The sequence below is a fragment of the Heterodontus francisci genome, chromosome 12 (assembly GCF_036365525.1).
Source record: "Heterodontus francisci isolate sHetFra1 chromosome 12, sHetFra1.hap1, whole genome shotgun sequence".
Lineage (NCBI taxonomy): Eukaryota > Metazoa > Chordata > Chondrichthyes > Heterodontiformes > Heterodontidae > Heterodontus > Heterodontus francisci.
In genome coordinates, this window is record NC_090382.1 from 18,425,597 (window position 1) to 18,452,047 (window position 26,451).

Below are 26,451 nucleotides of genomic sequence, written 5' to 3' on the forward strand. Positions count from 1 at the left end.
CTCACTGTGAATACCCTGTGCTCTTTCCATCTGCAATACACATGCTGTGGGAATACACTGTGCCCTTTCCATCGACAGTGCACAATCACTGTGAATACCCTGCGCCCTTTCCATCTACAATACACAATCACTGTGAATACCCTGTGCTCTTTCATCTACAATACACATTCACTGTGAATACCCTGTGCCATTTCCTCGACAATACACATTCACTGTGAATACCCTGTGCCCTTTCCATCTACAATACACATTCACTGTGAATACGCTGTGTCCTTTCCATGGACAATACACATTCACTTTGAATACCCTGTGCCATTTCCTCGACAATACACATTCACTGTGAAAACCCTGTGTCCTTTCCATCTACAATGCACATTCACGCTGAATACACTGTGTCCTTTTCATCGACAATACACATTCACTGTGAATACCCTGTGCCCTTTCCATCGACAATACACATTCACTTTGAATACCCTTTGTCCTTTCCATCAAAAATACAAATACACTTTGAATACGTGTGCCATTTCCATAGACAATACACATCCACTGTGAATACCCTTTGCCCTTTCCATCGACAATACGTATTCACTGTGAATACCCTGTGCCCCTTCCATCGACAAAAACATTTACTGTGAATACATTGTGCCCTTTCCATCCAAAATGCACATTCACTGTGAATACCCAGTGCCCTTTCCATCGACAAAAACATTGACTGAATACACTGTGCCCTTTCCATCAACAATGCACATTCACTGTGAACACCCTTTGTCCTTTCCATCGACAATACAGATTTATTGTGAATACCTTGTGCCCTTTCCATCGACAATGCACATTCACTGTGAATACTCTGTGCCCTTTCCATCCACAATACACATTCACTGTGGATACCCTGCACCCTTTCCATCGACAATACACACTCATTCTGAATACCCTGTGCCCTTTCCATCGACAATAAGCTTTCAATGTGAATACCCTGTGTCATTTCCACCTACAATACACATTCACTGTGATTACACTGTGCTTTTTCCATAGACAATACATATTCACTGTGATTACCCTGTGTCCTTTCCACCTGCAATACACATTAACTGTGAATACACTGTGCCCTTTCCATCGACAATACACATTCACTGCGAATACACTGTATCCTTTCCATCGACAATACACATTCACTGTGAATACCCTGTGCCCTTTCCATCCACAAAACACGTTCACTCTGAATATGCGCAGCACCTTACATCGACAATACACATTCACTCTGAATACCCTGTGTCCGTTCCATCTACAATACACATTTCCTGTGAAGACCCTTTTCCCTTTCCATCGACAATACACATTCACTGTGAATACCCTGTGCCCTTTCCATCGACAATACACATTCACTTTGAATACCCTGTGTCCTTTCCATCAAAAATACAAATTCACTTTGAATACGTGTGGCATTTCCATAGACAATACACATTCACTGTGAATACACTTTGCCCTTTCCATCGACAATACGTATTCACTGTGAATACCCTTTGCCCTTTCCATCGACAATACACATTCACTGTGAATACCCTGTGCCCTTTCCATCTACAATACACATTCACTGTGAATACGCTGTGTCCTTTCCATCTACAATACACATTCACTGTGAATACACTTTGCCCTTTCCATCGACAATACGTATTCACTGTGAATACCCTTTGCCCTTTCCATTGACAATACACATTCACTGTGAATACACTGTGCCCTTTCCATCGACAATACACATTCACTGTGAATACCCTGTGCATTTTCCATCCACAAAACACATTCACTCTGAATATGCGCAGCCCCTTACATCGACAATACAAATTCACTTTGAATACGTGTGCCATTTCCATAGACAGTAAACATTCACTGTGAATACTCTGTGCCCATTCCATCAACAATACACATTCACTGTGAATACCCTGTGCCCTTTCCATCTACAAGACACATTCCCTGTGAATAACCTGTGTCCTTTCCATCCACAATACACATTCACTGTGGATACCCTGCGCCCTTTCCATCTACAATACACACTCACTGTGAATACCCTGTGCTCTTTCCATCTGCAATACACATGCTGTGGGAATACACTGTGCCCTTTCCATCGACAGTGCACAATCACTGTGAATACCCTGCGCCCTTTCCATCTACAATACACAATCACTGTGAATACCCTGTGCTCTTACATCTACAATACACATTCACTCTGAATACCCTGTGCCATTTCCTCGACAATACACATTCACTGTGAAAACCCTGTGCCCTTTCCATCTACAATACACATTCACTGTGAATACGCTGTGTCCTTTCCATGGACAATACACATTCACTTTGAATACCCTGTGCCATTTCCTCGACAATACACATTCACTGTGAAAACCCTGTGTCCTTTCCATCTACAATGCACATTCACGCTGAATACACTGTGTCCTTTTCATCGACAATACACATTCACTGTGAATACCCTGTGCCCTTTCCATCGACAATACACATTCACTTTGAATACCCTTTGTCCTTTCCATCAAAAATACAAATACACTTTGAATACGTGTGCCATTTACATAGACAATACACATCCACTGTGAATACCCTTTGCCCTTTCCATCGACAATACGTATTCACTGTGAATACCCTGTGTCCCTTCCATCGACAAAAACATTTACTGTGAATACATTGTGCCCTTTCCATGAACAATACACATTGACTGTGAATACACTGTGCCCTTTCCATCGACAATACACATTCACTGTGAATACCCTGTATCCTTTCCATCGACAATAAACATTCACTTTGAATACACTGTGTCCTTCCATCGACAATACATATTCACTGTGAATACCCTGTGCCTTTTCCATCAACAATGCACATTCACTGTGAATACCCTGTGCCTTTTCCATCAACAATACACATTCACTGTGAATACACTGCGTCCTTTTCATCGACAATACATATTCACTTTGAATACCCTGTGTCCTTTCCATCAACACATACCTTCACTGTGAATAGCCTGTGCCATTTCCATCCACAAAACACATTCACTCTGAATATGCGCAGCCCCTTACATCGACAATACACATTCACTCTGAATACCCTCTGTCCGTTCCATCTGCAATACACATTTCCTGTGAAGACCCTTTTCCTTTTCCATCGACAATACACATTCACTGTGAATACCCTGTGCCCTTTCCACCGACAATACACATTCACTGTGAATACCCTTTGTCCTTTCCATCGACAATACACATTCACTGTGAATACCCTGTGTCATTTCCGTCGGCAATACACATTGACTTTGAATACCCTATGTCCTCTCCATCTGCAGTGCACAATCACTGTGAATACCCTGCCTTCTTTCCATCAACTATACACATTCACTGCGAATACACTTTGCCCTTTCCATCCACAATGCACATTCACTGTGAATACCCAGTGCCCTTTCCATCGACAATACACATTCACTGTGAATACCCTGTCCCTTTTCCATCTACAATACACATTCACTGTGAATACACTGTGCCCTTTCCATCCACAATGCACATTCACTGTGAATACCCAGTGCCCTTTCCATCGACAATACACATTCACTGTGAATACCCTGTGCCTTTTCCATGGACAATATACATTCACTGTGAATATTCTGCGCCCTTTCCACCTACAATACACATTCACTGTGAATACACTGTGCCCTTTTCATCGACAATACACATTCACTGTGAAAACCCTGTGTCCTTTCCATCTACAATGCACATTCACGCTGAATACACTGTGTCCTTTTCATCGACAATACACATTCACTGTGAATACCCTGTGCCCTTTCCATCGACAATACACATTCACTTTGAATACCCTTTGTCCTTTCCATCAAAAATACAAATACACTTTGAATACGTGTGCCATTTCCATAGACAATACACATCCACTGTGAATACCCTTTGCCCTTTCCATCGACAATACGTATTCACTGTGAATACCCTGTGTCCCTTCCATCGACAAAAACATTTACTGTGAATACATTGTGCCCTTTCCATCCACAATGCACATTCACTGTGAATACCCAGTGCCCTTTCCATCGACAAAAACATTGACTGTGAATACACTGTGCCCTTTCCATCAACAATGCACATTCACTGTGAACACCCTTTGTCCTTTCCATCGACAATACAGATTTATTGTGAATACCTTGTGCCCTTTCCATCGACAATGCACATTCACTGTGAATACTCTGTGCCCTTTCCATCCACAATACACATTCACTGTTGATACCCTGCACCCTTTCCATCGACAATACACACTCATTCTGAATACCCTGTGCCCTTTCCATCGACAATAAGCTTTCAATGTGAATACCCTGTGTCATTTCCACCTACAATACACATTCACTGTGATTACACTGTGCTTTTTCCATAGACAATACATATTCACTGTGAATACCCTGTGTCCTTTCCACCTGCAATACACATTAACTGTGAATACACTGTGCCCTTTCCATCGACAATACACATTCACTGTGAATACACTGTATCCTTTCCATCGACAATACACATTCACTGTGAATACCCTGTGCCCATTCCATCGACAATACACATTCACTCTGAATATGCGCAGCCCCTTACATCGACAATACACATTCACTCTGAATACCCTGTGTCCGTTCCATCTACAATACACACTTCCTGTGAAGACCCTTTTCCCTTTCCATCGACAATACACATTCACTGTGAATACCCTGTGCCCTTTCCATCGACAATACACATTCACTTTGAATACCCTGTGTCCTTTCCATCAAAAATACAAATTCACTTTGAATACGTGTGGCATTTCCATAGACAATACACATTCACTGTGAATACACTTTGCCCTTTCCATCGACAATACGTATTCACTGTGAATACCCTTTGCCCTTTCCATCGACAATACACATTCACTGTGAATACCCTGTGCCCTTTCCATCTACAATACACATTCACTGTGAATACGCTGTGTCCTTTCCATCTACAATACACATTCACTGTGAATACACTTTGCCCTTTCCATCGACAATACGTATTCACTGTGAATACCCTTTGCCCTTTCCATCGACAATACACATTCACTGTGAATACACTGTGCCCTTTCCATCGACAATACACATTCACTGTGAATACCCTGTGCATTTTCCATCCACAAAACACATTCACTCTGAATATGCGCAGCCCCTTACATCGACAATACAAATTCACTTTGAATACGTGTGCCATTTCCATAGACAGTAAACATTCACTGTGAATACTCTGTGCCCATTCCATCAACAATACACATTCACTGTGAATACCCTGTGCCCTTTCCATCTACAAGACACATTCCCTGTGAATAACCTGTGTCCTTTCCATCCACAATACACATTCACTGTGGATACCCTGCGCCCTTTCCATCTACAATACACACTCACTGTGAATACCCTGTGCTCTTTCCATCTGCAATACACATGCTGTGGGAATACACTGTGCCCTTTCCATCGACAGTGCACAATCACTGTGAATACCCTGCGCCCTTTCCATCTACAATACACAATCACTGTGAATACCCTGTGCTCTTTCATCTACAATACACATTCACTGTGAATACCCTGTGCCATTTCCTCGACAATACACATTCACTGTGAATACCCTGTGCCCTTTCCATCTACAATACACATTCACTGTGAATACGCTGTGTCCTTTCCATGGACAATACACATTCACTTTGAATACCCTGTGCCATTTCCTCGACAATACACATTCACTGTGAAAACCCTGTGTCCTTTCCATCTACAATGCACATTCACGCTGAATACACTGTGTCCTTTTCATCGACAATACACATTCACTGTGAATACCCTGTGCCCTTTCCATCGACAATACACATTCACTTTGAATACCCTTTGTCCTTTCCATCAAAAATACAAATACACTTTGAATACGTGTGCCATTTCCATAGACAATACACATCCACTGTGAATACCCTTTGCCCTTTCCATCGACAATACGTATTCACTGTGAATACCCTGTGTCCCTTCCATCGACAAAAACATTTACTGTGAATACATTGTGCCCTTTCCATCCACAATGCACATTCACTGTGAATACCCAGTGCCCTTTCCATCGACAAAAACATTGACTGTGAATACACTGTGCCCTTTCCATCAACAATGCACATTCACTGTGAACACCCTTTGTCCTTTCCATCGACAATACAGATTTATTGTGAATACCTTGTGCCCTTTCCATCGACAATGCACATTCACTGTGAATACTCTGTGCCCTTTCCATCCACAATACACATTCACTGTGGATACCCTGCACCCTTTCCATCGACAATACACACTCATTCTGAATACCCTGTGCCCTTTCCATCGACAATAAGCTTTCAATGTGAATACCCTGTGTCATTTCCACCTACAATACACATTCACTGTGATTACACTGTGCTTTTTCCATAGACAATACATATTCACTGTGAATACCCTGTGTCCTTTCCACCTGCAATACACATTAACTGTGAATACACTGTGCCCTTTCCATCGACAATACACATTCACTGTGAATACACTGTATCCTTTCCATCGACAATACACATTCACTGTGAATACCCTGTGCCCATTCCATCGACAATACACATTCACTCTGAATATGCGCAGCCCCTTACATCGACAATACACATTCACTCTGAATACCCTGTGTCCGTTCCATCTACAATACACATTTCCTGTGAAGACCCTTTTCCCTTTCCATCGACAATACACATTCACTGTGAATACCCTGTGCCCTTTCCATCGACAATACACATTCACTTTGAATACCCTGTGTCCTTTCCATCAAAAATACAAATTCACTTTGAATACGTGTGGCATTTCCATAGACAATACACATTCACTGTGAATACACTTTGCCCTTTCCATCGACAATACGTATTCACTGTGAATACCCTTTGCCCTTTCCATCGACAATACACATTCACTGTGAATACCCTGTGCCCTTTCCATCTACAATACACATTCACTGTGAATACGCTGTGTCCTTTCCATCTACAATACACATTCACTGTGAATACAATTTGCCCTTTCCATCGACAATACGTATTCACTGTGAATACCCTTTGCCCTTTCCATCGACAATACACATTCACTGTGAATACACTGTGCCCTTTCCATCGACAATACACATTCACTGTGAATACCCTGTGCATTTTCCATCCACAAAACACATTCACTCTGAATATGCGCAGCCCCTTACATCGACAATACAAATTCACTTTGAATACGTGTGCCATTTCCATAGACAGTAAACATTCACTGTGAATACTCTGTGCCCATTCCATCAACAATACACATTCACTGTGAATACCCTGTGCCCTTTCCATCTACAAGACACATTCCCTGTGAATAACCTGTGTCCTTTCCATCCACAATACACATTCACTGTGGATACCCTGCGCCCTTTCCATCTACAATACACACTCACTGTGAATACCCTGTGCTCTTTCCATCTGCAATACACATGCTGTGGGAATACACTGTGCCCTTTCCATCGACAGTGCACAATCACTGTGAATACCCTGCGCCCTTTCCATCTACAATACACAATCACTGTGAATACCCTGTGCTCTTTCATCTACAATACACATTCACTGTGAATACCCTGTGCCATTTCCTCGACAATACACATTCACTGTGAATACCCTGTGCCCTTTCCATCTACAATACACATTCACTGTGAATACGCTGTGTCCTTTCCATGGACAATACACATTCACTTTGAATACCCTGTGCCATTTCCTCGACAATACACATTCACTGTGAAAACCCTGTGTCCTTTCCATCTTCAATGCACATTCACGCTGAATACACTGTGTCCTTTTCATCGACAATACACATTCACTGTGAATACCCTGTGCCCTTTCCATCGACAATACACATTCACTTTGAATACCCTTTGTCCTTTCCATCAAAAATACAAATACACTTTGAATACGTGTGCCATTTCCATAGACAATACACATCCACTGTGAATACCCTTTGCCCTTTCCATCGACAATACGTATTCACTGTGAATACCCTGTGCCCCTTCCATCGACAAAAACATTTACTGTGAATACATTGTGCCCTTTCCATCCACAATGCACATTCACTGTGAATACCCAGTGCCCTTTCCATCGACAAAAACATTGACTGAATACACTGTGCCCTTTCCATCAACAATGCACATTCACTGTGAACACCCTTTGTCCTTTCCATCGACAATACAGATTTATTGTGAATACCTTGTGCCCTTTCCATCGACAATGCACATTCACTGTGAATACTCTGTGCCCTTTCCATCCACAATACACATTCACTGTGGATACCCTGCACCCTTTCCATCGACAATACACACTCATTCTGAATACCCTGTGCCCTTTCCATCGACAATAAGCTTTCAATGTGAATACCCTGTGTCATTTCCACCTACAATACACATTCACTGTGATTACACTGTGCTTTTTCCATAGACAATACATATTAACTGTGATTACCCTGTGTCCTTTCCACCTGCAATACACATTAACTGTGAATACACTGTGCCCTTTCCATCGACAATACACATTCACTGCGAATACACTGTATCCTTTCCATCGACAATACACATTCACTGTGAATACCCTGTGCCCTTTCCATCCACAAAACACGTTCACTCTGAATATGCGCAGCACCTTACATCGACAATACACATTCACTCTGAATACCCTGTGTCCGTTCCATCTACAATACACATTTCCTGTGAAGACCCTTTTCCCTTTCCATCGACAATACACATTCACTGTGAATACCCTGTGCCCTTTCCATCGACAATACACATTCACTTTGAATACCCTGTGTCCTTTCCATCAAAAATACAAATTCACTTTGAATACGTGTGGCATTTCCATAGACAATACACATTCACTGTGAATACACTTTGCCCTTTCCATCGACAATACGTATTCACTGTGAATACCCTTTGCCCTTTCCATCGACAATACACATTCACTGTGAATACCCTGTGCCCTTTCCATCTACAATACACATTCACTGTGAATACGCTGTGTCCTTTCCATCTACAATACACATTCACTGTGAATACACTTTGCCCTTTCCATCGACAATACGTATTCACTGTGAATACCCTTTGTCCTTTCCATTGACAATACACATTCACTGTGAATACACTGTGCCCTTTCCATCGACAATACACATTCACTGTGAATACCCTGTGCATTTTCCATCCACAAAACACATTCACTCTGAATATGCGCAGCCCCTTACATCGACAATACAAATTCACTTTGAATACGTGTGCCATTTCCATAGACAGTAAACATTCACTGTGAATACTCTGTGCCCATTCCATCAACAATACACATTCACTGTGAATACCCTGTGCCCTTTCCATCTACAAGACACATTCCCTGTGAATAACCTGTGTCCTTTCCATCCACAATACACATTCACTGTGGATACCCTGCGCCCTTTCCATCTACAATACACACTCACTGTGAATACCCTGTGCTCTTTCCATCTGCAATACACATGCTGTGGGAATACACTGTGCCCTTTCCATCGACAGTGCACAATCACTGTGAATACCCTGCGCCCTTTCCATCTACAATACACAATCACTGTGAATACCCTGTGCTCTTACATCTACAATACACATTCACTGTGAATACCCTGTGCCATTTCCTCGACAATACACATTCACTGTGAAAACCCTGTGCCCTTTCCATCTACAATACACATTCACTGTGAATACGCTGTGTCCTTTCCATGGACAATACACATTCACTTTGAATACCCTGTGCCATTTCCTCGACAATACACATTCACTGTGAAAACCCTGTGTCCTTTCCATCTACAATGCACATTCACGCTGAATACACTGTGTCCTTTTCATCGACAATACACATTCACTGTGAATACCCTGTGCCCTTTCCATCGACAATACACATTCACTTTGAATACCCTTTGTCCTTTCCATCAAAAATACAAATACACTTTGAATACGTGTGCCATTTCCATAGACAATACACATCCACTGTGAATACCCTTTGCCCTTTCCATCGACAATACATATTCACTGTGAATACCCTGTGTCCCTTCCATCGACAAAAACATTTACTGTGAATACATTGTGCCCTTTCCATGAACAATACACATTGACTGTGAATACACTGTGCCCTTTCCATCGACAATACACATTCACTGTGAATACCCTGTATCCTTTCCATCGACAATAAACATTCACTTTGAATACACTGTGTCCTTCCATCGACAATACATATTCACTGTGAATACCCTGTGCCTTTTCCATCAACAATGCACATTCACTGTGATACCCTGTGCCTTTTCCATCAACAATACACATTCACTGTGAATACACTGTGTCCTTTTCATCGACAATACATATTCACTTTGAATACCCTGTGTCCTTTCCATCAACACATACCTTCACTGTGAATAGCCTGTGCCATTTCCATCCACAAAACACATTCACTCTGAATATGCGCAGCCCCTTACATCGACAATACACATTCACTCTGAATACCCTCTGTCCGTTCCATCTGCAATACACATTTCCTGTGAAGACCCTTTTCCTTTTCCATCGACAATACACATTCACTGTGAATACCCTGTGCCCTTTCCACCGACAATACACATTCACTGTGAATACCCTTTGTCCTTTCCATCGACAATACACATTCACTGTGAATACCCTGTGTCATTTCCGTCGGCAATACACATTGACTTTGAATACCCTATGTCCTCTCCATCTGCAGTGCACAATCACTGTGAATACCCTGCCTTCTTTCCATCAACTATACACATTCACTGCGAATACACTTTGCCCTTTCCATCCACAATGCACATTCACTGTGAATACCCAGTGCCCTTTCCATCGACAATACACATTCACTGTGAATACCCTGTCCCTTTTCCATCTACAATACACATTCACTGTGAATACACTGTGCCCTTTCCATCCACAATGCACATTCACTGTGAATACCCAGTGCCCTTTCCATCGACAATACACATTCACTGTGAATACCCTGTGCCTTTTCCATGGACAATATACATTCACTGTGAATATTCTGCGCCCTTTCCACCTGCAATACACATTCACTGTGAATACACTGTGCCCTTTTCATCGACAATACACATTCACTGTGAATACGCTGTGTCCTTTCCATGGACAATACACATTCACTTTGAATACCCTGTGCCATTTCCTCGACAATACACATTCACTGTGAATACCCTGTGCCCTTTCCATCAACAATGCACATTCACTGTGAATACCCTGTGCCCTTTCCATCGACAATACACATTCACTGTTAATACACTTTGCCCTTTGCATCCACAATACATATTCACTTTGAATACCCTGTTCCTTTTCCATCGACAAGACATATTCACTGTGAATACCCTGTGCCCTTTCCATCGACAATATACATTCACTGTGAATACCCTGTGCCCTTTCCATCGACAATACACATTCACTGTGAATACCCTGTGTCCTTTCCATCGACACATACCTTCACTGTGAATACACTTTGCCCTTTGCATCCACAATACATATTCACTGTGAATATCCAGTGCCCTTTCCATCGACAATACACATTCACTGTGAATACCCTGTGCCTTTTCCATCGACAAGACATATTCACTGTGAATACCCTGTGCCCTTTCCATCCACAATACACATTCACTGTGAATACTCTGAGCGCTTTCCATCGACAACAGACCTTCACTGTGAATACCCTGTTCCTTTTCCATCGACAAGACATATTCACTGTGAATACCCTGTGCCCTTTCCATCGACAATATACATTCACTGTGAATACCCTGTGCCTTTTCCATCGACAATATACATTCACTGTGAATACCCTGTGCCCTTTCCATTGACAATATACATTCACTGTGAATACCCAGTGCCCTATCCATCTACAAAACACATTCACTGTGAATATCCTGTGCCTTTTCCATCGACAAGACATATTCACTGTGAATACCCTGTGCCCTTTCCATCAACAATGCACATTCACTGTGAACACCCTTTGTCCTTTCCAACGACAATACAGATTTATTGTGAATACCTTGTGCCCTTTCCATCGACAATACACATTCACTGTCAATCCCCTGTGTCTTTTCCATCTACCGTACACATTCACTGTGAATACCCTGTGCCCTTTCGATCCACAATACACATTCACTGTGGATACCCTGCGCCCTTTCCATCTACAATACACACTCATTGTGAATACCCTGTGCCCTTTCCATCTACAATACACATGCAGTGGGAATACCCTGTGTCCTTTCCATCTACAGTGCACAATCACTGTGAATACCCTGTGTTCTTTCCATCAACTATACATATTCACTGCGAATACACGGTGCCCTTTCCATCTACAATACACATTCACTGCGAATACCCTGTGCCCTTTCCATCGACAATACACATTCACTGTGAATACTCTGTGCCCGTTCAATGTAAAATACACATTCACTGTGAATACACTGTGCCCCTTCCATCTACAGTGCACATTCACGCTGAATACACTGTGTCCTTTTCATCGACAATACACATTCACTGTGAATACCCTGTGCCCTTTCCATCGACAATACACATTCACTTTGAATACGTGTGCCATTTCCATCGACAATACGTATTGTCTGTGAATACCCTGTGTCCTTTCCACCTGCAATACACATTCACTATGAATACACTGTGCCCTTTCCATCGACAATACACTTTCACTGTGAATAGCCTGTGTCCTTTCCATCTACAAAAACATTTACTGTCAATACACTGTGCCCTTTCCATCCACAATGCACATTCACTGTGAATACCCAGTGCCCTTTCCATCGACAATACACATTCACTGTGTCTCCCCTGTGCCTTTTCCATCGACAATACACATTCACTGCGAATACCCTGTGTCCTTTCCATCAACAATACACATTCACTGTGAATACTCTGTGTCCTTTCCATGTAAAATACACATTCACTGTGAATACACTGTGCCCCTTCCATCTACAATGCACATTCACGCTGAATACACTGTGTCCTTTTCATCGACAATACACATTCACTGTGAATACCCTGTGCCCTTTCCATCGACAATACACATTCACTTTGAATACGTGTGCCATTTCCATCGACAATACGTATTGTCTGTGAATACCCTGTGTCCTTTCCACCTGCAATACACATTCACTATGAATACACTGTGCCCTTTCCATCGACAATACACTTTCACTGTGAATAGCCTGTGTCCTTTCCATCTACAAAAACATTTACTGTCAATACACTGTGCCCTTTCCATCCACAATGCACATTCACTGTGAATACCCAGTGCTCTTTCCATCGACAATACACATTCACTGTGTATACCCTGTGCCTTTTCCATCTACAATACACATTCACTGCGAATACCCTGTGTCCTTTCCATCAACAATACACATTCACTGTGAATACTCTGTGTCCTTTCCATGTAAAATACACATTCACTGTGAATACACTGTGCCCCTTCCATCTACAATGCACATTCACGCTGAATACCCTGTTCCTTTTCCATCGACAATACATATTCACTGTGAATACCCTGTGCCCTTTCCATCGACAATGCACATTCACTGTGAACACCCTTTGTCCTTTCCAACGACAATACAGATTTATTGTGAATACCTTGTGCCCTTTCCATCGACAATACACATTCACTGTCAATCCCCTGTGTCTTTTCCATCTACCGTACACATTCACTGTGAATACCCTGTGCCCTTTCGATCCACAATACACATTCACTGTGGATACCCTGCGCCCTTTCCATCTACAATACACACTCATTGTGAATACCCTGTGCCCTTTCCATCTACAATACACATGCAGTGGGAATACCCTGTGTCCTTTCCATCTACAGTGCACAATCACTGTGAATACCCTGTGTTCTTTCCATCAACTATACATATTCACTGCGAATACACGGTGCCCTTTCCATCTACAATACACATTCACTGCGAATACCCTGTGCCCTTTCCATCGACAATACACATTCACTGTGAATACTCTGTGCCCGTTCCATGTAAAATACACATTCACTGTGAATACACTGTGCCCCTTCCATCTACAGTGCACATTCACGCTGAATACACTGTGTCCTTTTCATCGACAATACACATTCACTGTGAATACCCTGTGCCCTTTCCATCGACAATACACATTCACTTTGAATACGTGTGCCATTTCCATCGACAATACGTATTGTCTGTGAATACCCTGTGTCCTTTCCACCTGCAATACACATTCACTATGAATACACTGTGCCCTTTCCATCGACAATACACTTTCACTGTGAATAGCCTGTGTCCTTTCCATCTACAAAAACATTTACTGTCAATACACTGTGCCCTTTCCATCCACAATGCACATTCACTGTGAATACCCAGTGCCCTTTCCATCGACAATACACATTCACTGTGTCTCCCCTGTGCCTTTTCCATCGACAATACACATTCACTGCGAATACCCTGTGTCCTTTCCATCAACAATACACATTCACTGTGAATACTCTGTGTCCTTTCCATGTAAAATACACATTCACTGTGAATACACTGTGCCCCTTCCATCTACAATGCACATTCACGCTGAATACACTGTGTCCTTTTCATCGACAATACACATTCACTGTGAATACCCTGTGCCCTTTCCATCGACAATACACATTCACTTTGAATACGTGTGCCATTTCCATCGACAATACGTATTGTCTGTGAATACCCTGTGTCCTTTCCACCTGCAATACACATTCACTATGAATACACTGTGCCCTTTCCATCGACAATACACTTTCACTGTGAATAGCCTGTGTCCTTTCCATCTACAAAAACATTTACTGTCAATACACTGTGCCCTTTCCATCCACAATGCACATTCACTGTGAATACCCAGTGCTCTTTCCATCGACAATACACATTCACTGTGTATACCCTGTGCCTTTTCCATCTACAATACACATTCACTGTGAATACTCTGTGTCCTTTCCATGTAAAATACACATTCACTGTGAATACACTGTGCCCCTTCCATCTACAATGCACATTCACGCTGAATACCCTGTTCCTTTTCCATCGACAATACATATTCACTGTGAATACCCTGTGCCCTTTCCATCGACAAAACACATTCACTGTGAATAACCTGTGCCTTTTCCATCGACAAGACATATTCACTGTGAATACCCTGTCCCCTTTCCATCGACAATACACATTCACTGTGAATACCCTGTGCCTTTTCCATCGACAACATACATTCACTGTGAATACCCTGTGCCCTTTCCATTGACAATATACGTTCACTGTGAATACCCAGTGCAAAATCCATCTACAAAGCACATTCACTGTGAATATCCTGTGCCTTTTCCATCGACAAGACATATTCAGTGTGAATACCCTGTGCCATTTCCGTCGACAATACACATTCACTGTCAATACCCTGTGTCCTTTCCATCTACCGTACACATTCACTGTGAATACCATGTGCCCTTTCCATCCACAATACACATTCACTGTGGATACCCTGCGCCCTTTCCATCTACAATACACACTCATTGTGAATACCCTGTGCCCTTTCCATCTACAATACACATGCAGTGGGAATACCCTGTGTCCTTTCCATCTACAGTGCACAATCACTGTGAATACCCTGTGTTCTTTCCATCAACTATACACATTCACTGCGAATACACGGTGCCCTTTCCATCTACAATACACATTCACTGTGAATACCCTGTGCCCTTTCCATCGACAATACACATTCACTGTGAATACTCTGTGCCCGTTCCATGTAAAATACACATTCACTGTGAATACACTGTGCCCCTTTCATCTACAGTGCACATTCACGCTGAATACACTGTGTCCTTTTCATCGACAATACACATTCACTGTGAATGCCCTGTGCCCTTTCCATCGACAATACGTATTGTCTGTGAATACCCTGTGTCCTTTCCACCTGCAATACACATTCACTGTGAATACCCTGTGCCCTTTCCATCCACAATGCACATTCACTGTGAATACCCAGTGCCCTTTCCATCGACAATACACATTCACTGTGAATACCCTGTGCCCTTTTCCATCGACAATATACATTCACTGTGAATATTCTGTGCCCTTTCCACCTACAATACACATTCAATGTGAATACACTGTGCCCTTTCCATCGACAATATACATTCACTGTGAATACCCTGCGCCCTTTGCATCCACAATACATATTCACTGTGAATATCCAGTGCCCTTTCCATCGACAATACACATTCACTGTGAATACCCTGTATCCTTTCCATCGACAATACACATTCACTGTGAATACACAGTGCCCTATCCATCGACAAAACACATTCACTGTGAATACCCTGTGCCTTTTCCATCGACAGGACATATTCACTGTGAATACCCTGTGCCCTTTCCATCGACAGTGCACATTCACTGTGAATACACCGTGCCCTATCCATCTACAAAACACATTCACTGTGAATACCCTGTGTCCTTCCATCGACAAGACACATTCACTGTGAATACCCTGTGCGCTTTCCATCGACAACAAACCTTCACTGTGAATACCCTGTGTCTTTTCCAAAGACAAGACATATTCACTGTGAATACCCTGTGCCCTTTCCATCAACTATACACGTTCACTGTGAATACCCTGTGCCCTTTCCATCTCCAAAACATATTCACTGTGAATACCCTGTGCCCTTTCCATCGACAATACAGATTCACTGTCAATACCCTGCGCCCTTTCCATCGAGAATATGCATTCACTGTGAATACTCTGTGTCCTTTCCATCTACCGTACACATTCACTGTGAATACCCTGTGCTCTTTCCATCTACAATACACATGCAGTGGGAATACCCTGTGTCCTTTCCATCTACAGTGCACAATCACTGTGAATACCCTGTGTTCATTCCATCGACAATACACATGCAGTGGGAATACTCTGTGCCCGTTCCATGTAAAACACACATTCACTGTGAATACACAGTGCCATTTCCATCTACAATGCACATTCACGCTGAATACACTGTGCCCTTTCCAGCGACAATACACATTCACTGTGAATACCCTGTATCCTTTCCATGGACAATACACATTCACTGTGAATACCCTGTATCCTTTCCATGGACAATACACATTCACTTTGAATACCCTTTGTCCTTTGCATCCACAATACATATTCACTTTGAATACCCTGTTCCTTTTCCATCGACAAGACATATTCACTGTGAATACCCTGTGCCCTTTCCATCGACAATATACATTCACTGTGAATACCCTGTGCCCTTTCCATCGACAATACACATTCACTGTGAATACACAGTGCCCTATCCATCTACAAAACACATTCACTGTGAATACCCTGCGCCCTTTGCATCCACAATACATATTCACTGTGAATAGCCAGTGCCCTATCCATCTACAAAACACATTCACTGTGAATACCCTGTGCCCTTTCCATCGACAATACACTTTCACTGTGAATACACTGTGCCCTTTCCATCCACAATGCACATTCACTGTGAATACCCAGTGCCCTTTCCATCGACAATACACATTCACTGTGAATACCCTGTGCCTTTTCCATCTACAATACACATTCACTGCGAATACCCTGTGTCCTTTCCATCAACAATACACATTCACTGTGAATACTCTTTGCCCGTTCCATGTAAAATACACATTCACTGTGAATACACTGTGCCCCTTCCATCTACAATGCACATTCACGCTGAATACGCTGTGCCCTTTCCATCAACAATACACATTCACTGTGAATACTCTTTGCCCGTTCCATGTAAAATACACATTCACTGTGAATACACTGTGCCCCTTCCATCTACAGTGCACATTCACGCTGAATACGCTGTGCCCTTTCCATCGACAATACACATTCACTGTTAATACACTTTGTCCTTTGCATCCACAATACATATTCACTGTGAATACCCTGTGTCCTTTCCATCGACAATACACATTCACTGTGAATACACTTTGCCCCTTCCATTGACAATATACATTCACTGTGACTACCCTGCGCCCTTTGCATCCACAATACATATTCACTGTTAATATCCAGTGCCCTTTCCATCGACAATACACATTCACTGTGAATACCCTGTGCCCTTTCCATCCACAATACACATTCACTGTGAATACTCTGAGCGCTTTCCATCGACAATACACATTCACTGTGAATACACAGTGCCCTATCCATCTACAAAACACATTCACTGTGAATACCCTGCGCCCTTTGCATCCACAATACATATTCACTGTGAATAGCCAGTGCCCTATCCATCTACAAAACACATTCACTGTGAATACCCTGTGCCCTTTCCATCGACAATACACTTTCACTGTGAATACACTGTGCCCTTTCCATCCACAATGCACATTCACTGTGAATACCCAGTGCCCTTTCCATCGACAATACACATTCACTGTGAATACCCTGTGCCTTTTCCATCTACAATACACATTCACTGCGAATACCCTGTGTCCTTTCCATCAACAATACACATTCACTGTGAATACTCTTTGCCCGTTCCATGTAAAATACACATTCACTGTGAATACACTGTGCCCCTTCCATCTACAATGCACATTCACGCTGAATACGCTGTGCCCTTTCCATCAACAATACACATTCACTGTGAATACTCTTTGCCCGTTCCATGTAAAATACACATTCACTGTGAATACACTGTGCCCCTTCCATCTACAGTGCACATTCACGCTGAATACGCTGTGCCCTTTCCATCGACAATACACATTCACTGTTAATACACTTTGTCCTTTGCATCCACAATACATATTCACTGTGAATACCCTGTGTCCTTTCCATCGACAATACACATTCACTGTGAATACACTTTGCCCTTTCCATTGACAATATACATTCACTGTGACTACCCTGCGCCCTTTGCATCCACAATACATATTCACTGTTAATATCCAGTGCCCTTTCCATCGACAATACACATTCACTGTGAATACCCTGTGCCCTTTCCATCCACAATACACATTCACTGTGAATACTCTGAGCGCTTTCCATCGACAACAGACCTTCACTGTGAATACCCTGTTCCTTTTCCATCGACAAGACATATTCACTATGAATACCCTGTGCCCTTTCCATCGACAATATACATTCACTGTGAATACCCTGTGCCTTTTCCATCGACAATATACATTCACTGTGAATACCCTGTGCCCTTTCCATTGACAATATACATTCACTGTGAATACCCAGTGCCCTATCCATCTACAAAACACATTCACTGTGAATATCCTGTGCCTTTTCCATCGACAAGACATATTCACTGTGAATACCCTGTGCCCTTTCCATCAACAATGCACATTCACTGTGAACACCCTTTGTCCTTTCCAACGACAATACAGATTTATTGTGAATACCTTGTACCCTTTCCATCGACAATACACATTCACTGTCAATCCCCTGTGTCTTTTCCATCTACCGTACACATTCACTGTGAATACCCTGTGCCCTTTCGATCCACAATACACATTCACTGTGGATACCCTGCGCCCTTTCCATCTACAATACACACTCATTGTGAATACCCTGTGCCCTTTCCATCTACAATACACATGCAGTGGGAATACCCTGTGTCCTTTCCATCTACAGTGCACAATCACTGTGAATACCCTGTGTTCTTTCCATCAACTATACACATTCACTGCGAATACACGGTGCCCTTTCCATCTACAATACACATTCACTGCGAATACCCTGTGCCCTTTCCATCGACAATACACATTCACTGTGAATACTCTGTGCCCGTTCCATGTAAAATACACATTCACTGCGAATAGCCTGTGTCCTTTCCATCTACAAAAACATTTACTGTCAATACACTGTGCCCTTTCCATCCACAATGCACATTCACTGTGAATACCCAGTGCCCTTTCCATCGACAATACACATTCACTGTGTATACCCTGTGCCTTTTCCATCTACAATACACATTCACTGCGAATACCCTGTGTCCTTTCCATCAACAATACACATTCACTGTGAATACTCTGTGTCCTTTCCATGTAAAATACACATTCACTGTGAATACACTGTGCCCCTTCCATCTACAATGCACATTCACGCTGAATACACTGTGTCCTTTTCATCGACAATACACATTCACTGTGAATACCCTGTGCCCTTTCCATCGACAATACACATTCACTTTGAATACGTGTGCCATTTCCATCGACAATACGTATTGTCTGTAAATACCCTGTGTCCTTTCCACCTGCAATACACATTCACTATGAATGCACTGTGCCCTTTCCATCGACAATACACTTTCACTGTGAATAGCCTGTGTCCTTTCCATCTACAAAAACATTTACTGTCAATACACTGTGCCCTTTCCATCCACAATGCACATTCACTGTGAATACCCAGTGCCCTTTCCATCGACAATACACATTCACTGTGTATACCCTGTTCCTTTTCCATCGACAATACATATTCACTTTGAATACCCTGTTCCTTTTCCATCGACAAGACATATTCACTGCGAATACCCTGTGTCCTTTCCATCAACAATACACATTCACTGTGAATACACTGTGTCCTTTCCATCAACAATACACATTCACTGTGAATACCCTGTGTCCTTTCCATCAACAATACACATTCACTGTGAATGCACTGTGCCCTTTCCATCGACAATACACATTCACTGCGAATACCCTGTGTCCTTTCCATCAACAATACACATTCACTGTGAATACACTGTGCCCCTTCCATCTACAATGCACATTCACGCTGAATACGCTGTGTCCTTTCCATCAACAATACACATTCACTGTGAATACACTGTGCCCTTTCCATCAACAATGCACATTCACTGTGAATACCCTGTTCCTTTTCCATCGACAATACATATTCACTTTGAATACCCTGTTCCTTTTCCATCGACAAGACATATTCACTTTGAATACCCTGTGCCCTTTCCATCGACAATATACATTCACTGTGACTACCCTGCGCCCTTTGCATCCACAATACATATTCACTGTTAATATCCAGTGCTCTTTCCATCGACAATACACATTCACTGTGAATACACCGTGCCTATCCATCGACAAAACACATTCACTGTGAATAACCTGTGCCTTTTCCATCGACAAGACATATTCACTGTGAATACCCTGTGCCCTTTCCATCGACAATACACATTCACTGTGAATACCCTGTGCCCTTTCCATTGACAATATACGTTCACTGTGAATACCCAGTGCCCAATCCATCTACAAAGCACATTCACTGTGAATATCCTGTGCCTTTTCCATCGACAAGACATATTCAGTGTGAATACCCTGTGCCATTTCCGTCGACAATACACATTCACTGTCAATACCCTGTGTCCTTTCCATCTACCGTACACATTCACTGTGAATACCATGTGCCCTTTCCATCCACAATACACATTCACTGTGGATACCCTGCGCCCTTTCCACCTACAATACACACTCATTGTGAATACCCTGTGCCCTTTCCATCTACAATACACATGCAGTGGGAATACCCTGTGTCCTTTCCATCTACAGTGCACAATCACTGTGAATACCCTGTGTTCTTTCCATCAACTATACACATTCACTGCGAATACACGGTGCCCTTTCCATCTACAATACACATTCACTGTGAATACCCTGTGCCCTTTCCATCGACAAGACACATTCACTGTGAATACTCTGTGCCCGTTCCATGTAAAATACACATTCACGCTGAATACACTGTGTCCTTTTCATCGACAATACACATTCACTGTGAATGCCCTGTGCCCTTTCCATCGACAATACGTATTGTCTGTGAATACCCTGTGTCCTTTCCACCTGCAATACACATTCACTATGAAGACTCTGTGCCCTTTCCATTGACAATACACTTTCACTGTGAATAGACTGTATCCTTTCCATCTACAAAAACATTTACTGTCAATACACTGTGCCCTTTCCATCCACAATGCACATTCACTGTGAATACCCAGTGCCCTTTCCATCGACAATACACATTCACTGTGAATACCCTGTGCCCTTTTCCATCGACAATATACATTCACTGTGAATATTCTGTGCCCTTTCCACCTACAATACACATTCAATGTGAATACACTGTGCCCTTTCCATCGACAATATACATTCACTGTGAATACCCTGCGCCCTTTGCATCCACAATACATATTCACTGTGAATATCCAGTGCCCTTTCCATCGACAATACACATTCACTGTGAATACCCTGTGCCCTTTCCATCGACAGTGCACATTCACTGTGAATACACCGTTCCCTATCCATCTACAAAACACATTCACTGTGAATACCCTGTGTCCTTCCATCGACAAGACACATTCACTGTGAATACCCTGTGCGCTTTCCATCGACAACAAACCTTCACTGTGAATACCCTGTGCCTTTTGCAAAGACAAGACATATTCACTGTGAATACCCTGTGCCCTTTCCATCAACTATACACATTCACTGTGAATACCCTGTGCCCTTTCCATCTCCAAAACACATTCACTGTGAATACCCTGTGCCCTTTCCATCAACAATGCACATTCACTGAGAACACCCTGTGTCCTTTCCATCGACGAAACAGATTTATTGTGAATACCTTGTGCCCTTTCCATCGACAATACAGATTCACTCTCAATACCCTGCGCCCTTTCCATCGAGAATATGCATTCACTGTGAATACTCTGTCTCCTTTCCATCTACCGTACACGTTCACTGTGAATACCCTGTGCTCTTTCCATCTACAATACACATGCAGTGGGAATACCCTGTGTCCTTTCCACCTGCAATACACATTCACTATGAAGACACTGTGCCCTTTCCATCGACAATACGTATTGTCTGTGAATACCCTGTGTCCTTTCCACCTGCAATACACATTCACTGTGAATACCCTGTGCCCTTTCCATCCACAATGCACATTCACTGTGAATACCCAGTGCCCTTTCCATCGACAATACACATTCACTGTGAATACCCTGTGCCCTTTTCCATCGACAATATACATTCACTGTGAATATTCTGTGCCCTTTCCACCTACAATACACATTCAATGTGAATACACTGTGCCCTTTCCATCGACAATATACATTCACTGTGAATACCCTGCGCCCTTTGCATCCACAATACATATTCACTGTGAATATCCAGTGCCCTTTCCATCGACAATACACATTCACTGTGAATACCCTGTGCCCTTTCCATCGACAGTGCACATTCACTGTGAATACACCGTTCCCTATCCATCTACAAAACACATTCACTGTGAATACCCTGTGTCCTTCCATCGACAAGACACATTCACTGTGAATACCCTGTGCGCTTTCCATCGACAACAAACCTTCACTGTGAATACCCTGTGCCTTTTGCAAAGACAAGACATATTCACTGTGAATACCCTGTGCCCTTTCCATCAACTATACACATTCACTGTGAATACCCTGTGCCCTTTCCATCAACAATGCACATTCACTGAGAACACCCTGTGTCCTTTCAATCGACGAAACAGATTTATTGTGGATACCTTGTGCCCTTTCCATCGACAATACAGATTCACTCTCAATACCCTGCGCCCTTTCCATCGAGAATATGCATTCACTGTGAATACTCTGTCTCCTTTCCATCTACCGTACACATTCACTGTGAATACCCTGTGCTCTTTCCATCTACAATACACATGCAGTGGGAATACCCTGTGTCCTTTCCATCTACAGTGCACAATCACTGTGAATACCCTGTGTTCTTTCCATCAACTATACACATTCACTGCGAATACACGGTGCCCTTTCCATCTACAATACACATTCACTGTGAATACCCTGTGCCCTTTCCATCGACAATACACATTCACTGTGAATACTCTGTGCCCGTTCCATGTAAAATACACATTCACGCTGAATACACTGTGTCCTTTTCATCGACAATACACATTCACTGTGAATGCCCTGTGCCCTTTCCATCGACAATACGTATTGTCTGTGAATACCCTGTGTCCTTTCCACCTGCAATACACATTCACTATGAAGACACTGTGCCCTTTCCATTGACAATACACTTTCACTGTGAATAGCCTGTATCCTTTCCATCTACAAAAACATTTACTGTCAATACACTGTGCCCTTTCCATCCACAATGCACATTCACTGTGAATACCCAGTGCCCTTTCCATCGACAATACACATTCACTGTGAATACCCTGTGCCCTTTTCCATCGACAATATACATTCACTGTGAATATTCTGTGCCCTTTCCACCTACAATACACATTCAATGTGAATACACTGTGCCCTTTCCATCGACAATATACATTCACTGTGAATACCCTGCGCCCTTTGCATCCACAATACATATTCACTGTGAATATCCAGTGCCCTTTCCATCGACAATACACATTCACTGTGAATACCCTGTGCCCTTTCCATCGACAGTGCACATTCACTGTGAATACACCGTGCCCTATCCATCTACAAAACACATTCACTGTGAATACCCTGTGTCCTTCCATCGACAAGACACATTCACTGTGAATACCCTGTGTCTTTTCCAAAGACAAGACATATTCACTGTGAATACCCTGTGCCCTTTCCATCAACTATACACATTCACTGTGAATACCCTGTGCCCTTTCCATCTCCAAAACACATTCACTGTGAATACCCTGTGCCCTTTCCATCAACAATGCACATTCACTGAGAACACCCTGTGTCCTTTCCATCGACGAAACAGATTTATTGTGAATACCTTGTGCCCTTTCCATCGACAATACAGATTCACTGTCAATACCCTGCGCCCTTTCCATCGAGAATATGCATTCACTGTGAATACTCTGTCTCCTTTCCATCTACCGTACACATTCACTGTGAATACCCTGTGCTCTTTCCATCTACAATACACATGCAGTGGGAATACCCTGTGTCCTTTCCATCTACAGTGCACAATCACTGTGAATACCCTGTGTTCATTCCATCGACAATACACATGCAGTGGGAATACTCTGTGCCCGTTCCATGTAAAACACACATTCACTGTGAATACACAGTGCCATTTCCATCTACAATGCACATTCACGCTGAATACACTGTGCCCTTTCCAGCGACAATACACATTCACTGTGAATACCCTGTATCCTTTCCATCGACAATACACATTCACTGTGAATACACTGTGTCCTTTCCATGGACAATACACATTCACTTTGAATACCCTTTGTCCTTTGCATCCACAATACATATTCACTTTGAATACCCTGTTCCTTTTCCATCGACAAGACATATTCACTGTGAATACCCTGTGCCCTTTCCATCGACAATATACATTCACTGTGAATACCCTGCGCCCTTTGCATCCACAATACATATTCACTGTGAATAGCCAGTGCCCTATCCATCTACAAAACACATTCACTGTGAATACCCTGTGCCCTTTCCATCGACAATACACTTTCACTTTGAATACCCTGTGCCTTTTCCATCTACAATACACATTCACTGCGAATACCCTGTGTCCTTTCCATCAACAATGCACATTCACTGTGAATACTCTTTGCCCGTTCCATGTAAAATACACATTCACTGTGAATACACTGTGCCCCTTCCATCTGCAATGCACATTCACGCTGAATACGCTGTGCCCTTTCCATCAACAATACACATTCACTGTGAATACTCTTTGCCCGTTCCATGTAAAATACACATTCACTGTGAATACACTGTGCCCCTTCCATCTACAGTGCACATTCACGCTGAATACGCTGTGCCCTTTCCATCGACAATACACATTCACTGTTAATACACTTTGTCCTTTGCATCCACAATACATATTCACTGTGAATACCCTGTTCCTTTTCCATCGACAATACATATTCACTCTGAATACCCTGTTCCTTTTCCATCGACAAGACATATTCACTGTGAATACCCTGTGTCCTTTCCATCGACACATACCTTCACTGTGAATACCCTGTGCCCTTTCCATCGACAATACACATTCACTGTGACGACCCTGCGCCCTTTGCATCCACAATACATATTCACTGTTAATATCCAGTGCCCTTTCCATCGACAATACACATTCACTGTGAATACCCTGTATCCTATCCATCGACAAAACACATTCACTGTGAATAACCTGTGCCTTTTCCATCGACAAGACATATTCACTGTGAATACCCTGTTCCTTTTCCATCGACAAGACATATTCACTGTGAATACCCTGTGCCCTTTCCATCGACAATATACATTCACTGTGAATACCCTGTGCCCTTTCCATTGACAATATACGTTCACTGTGAATAC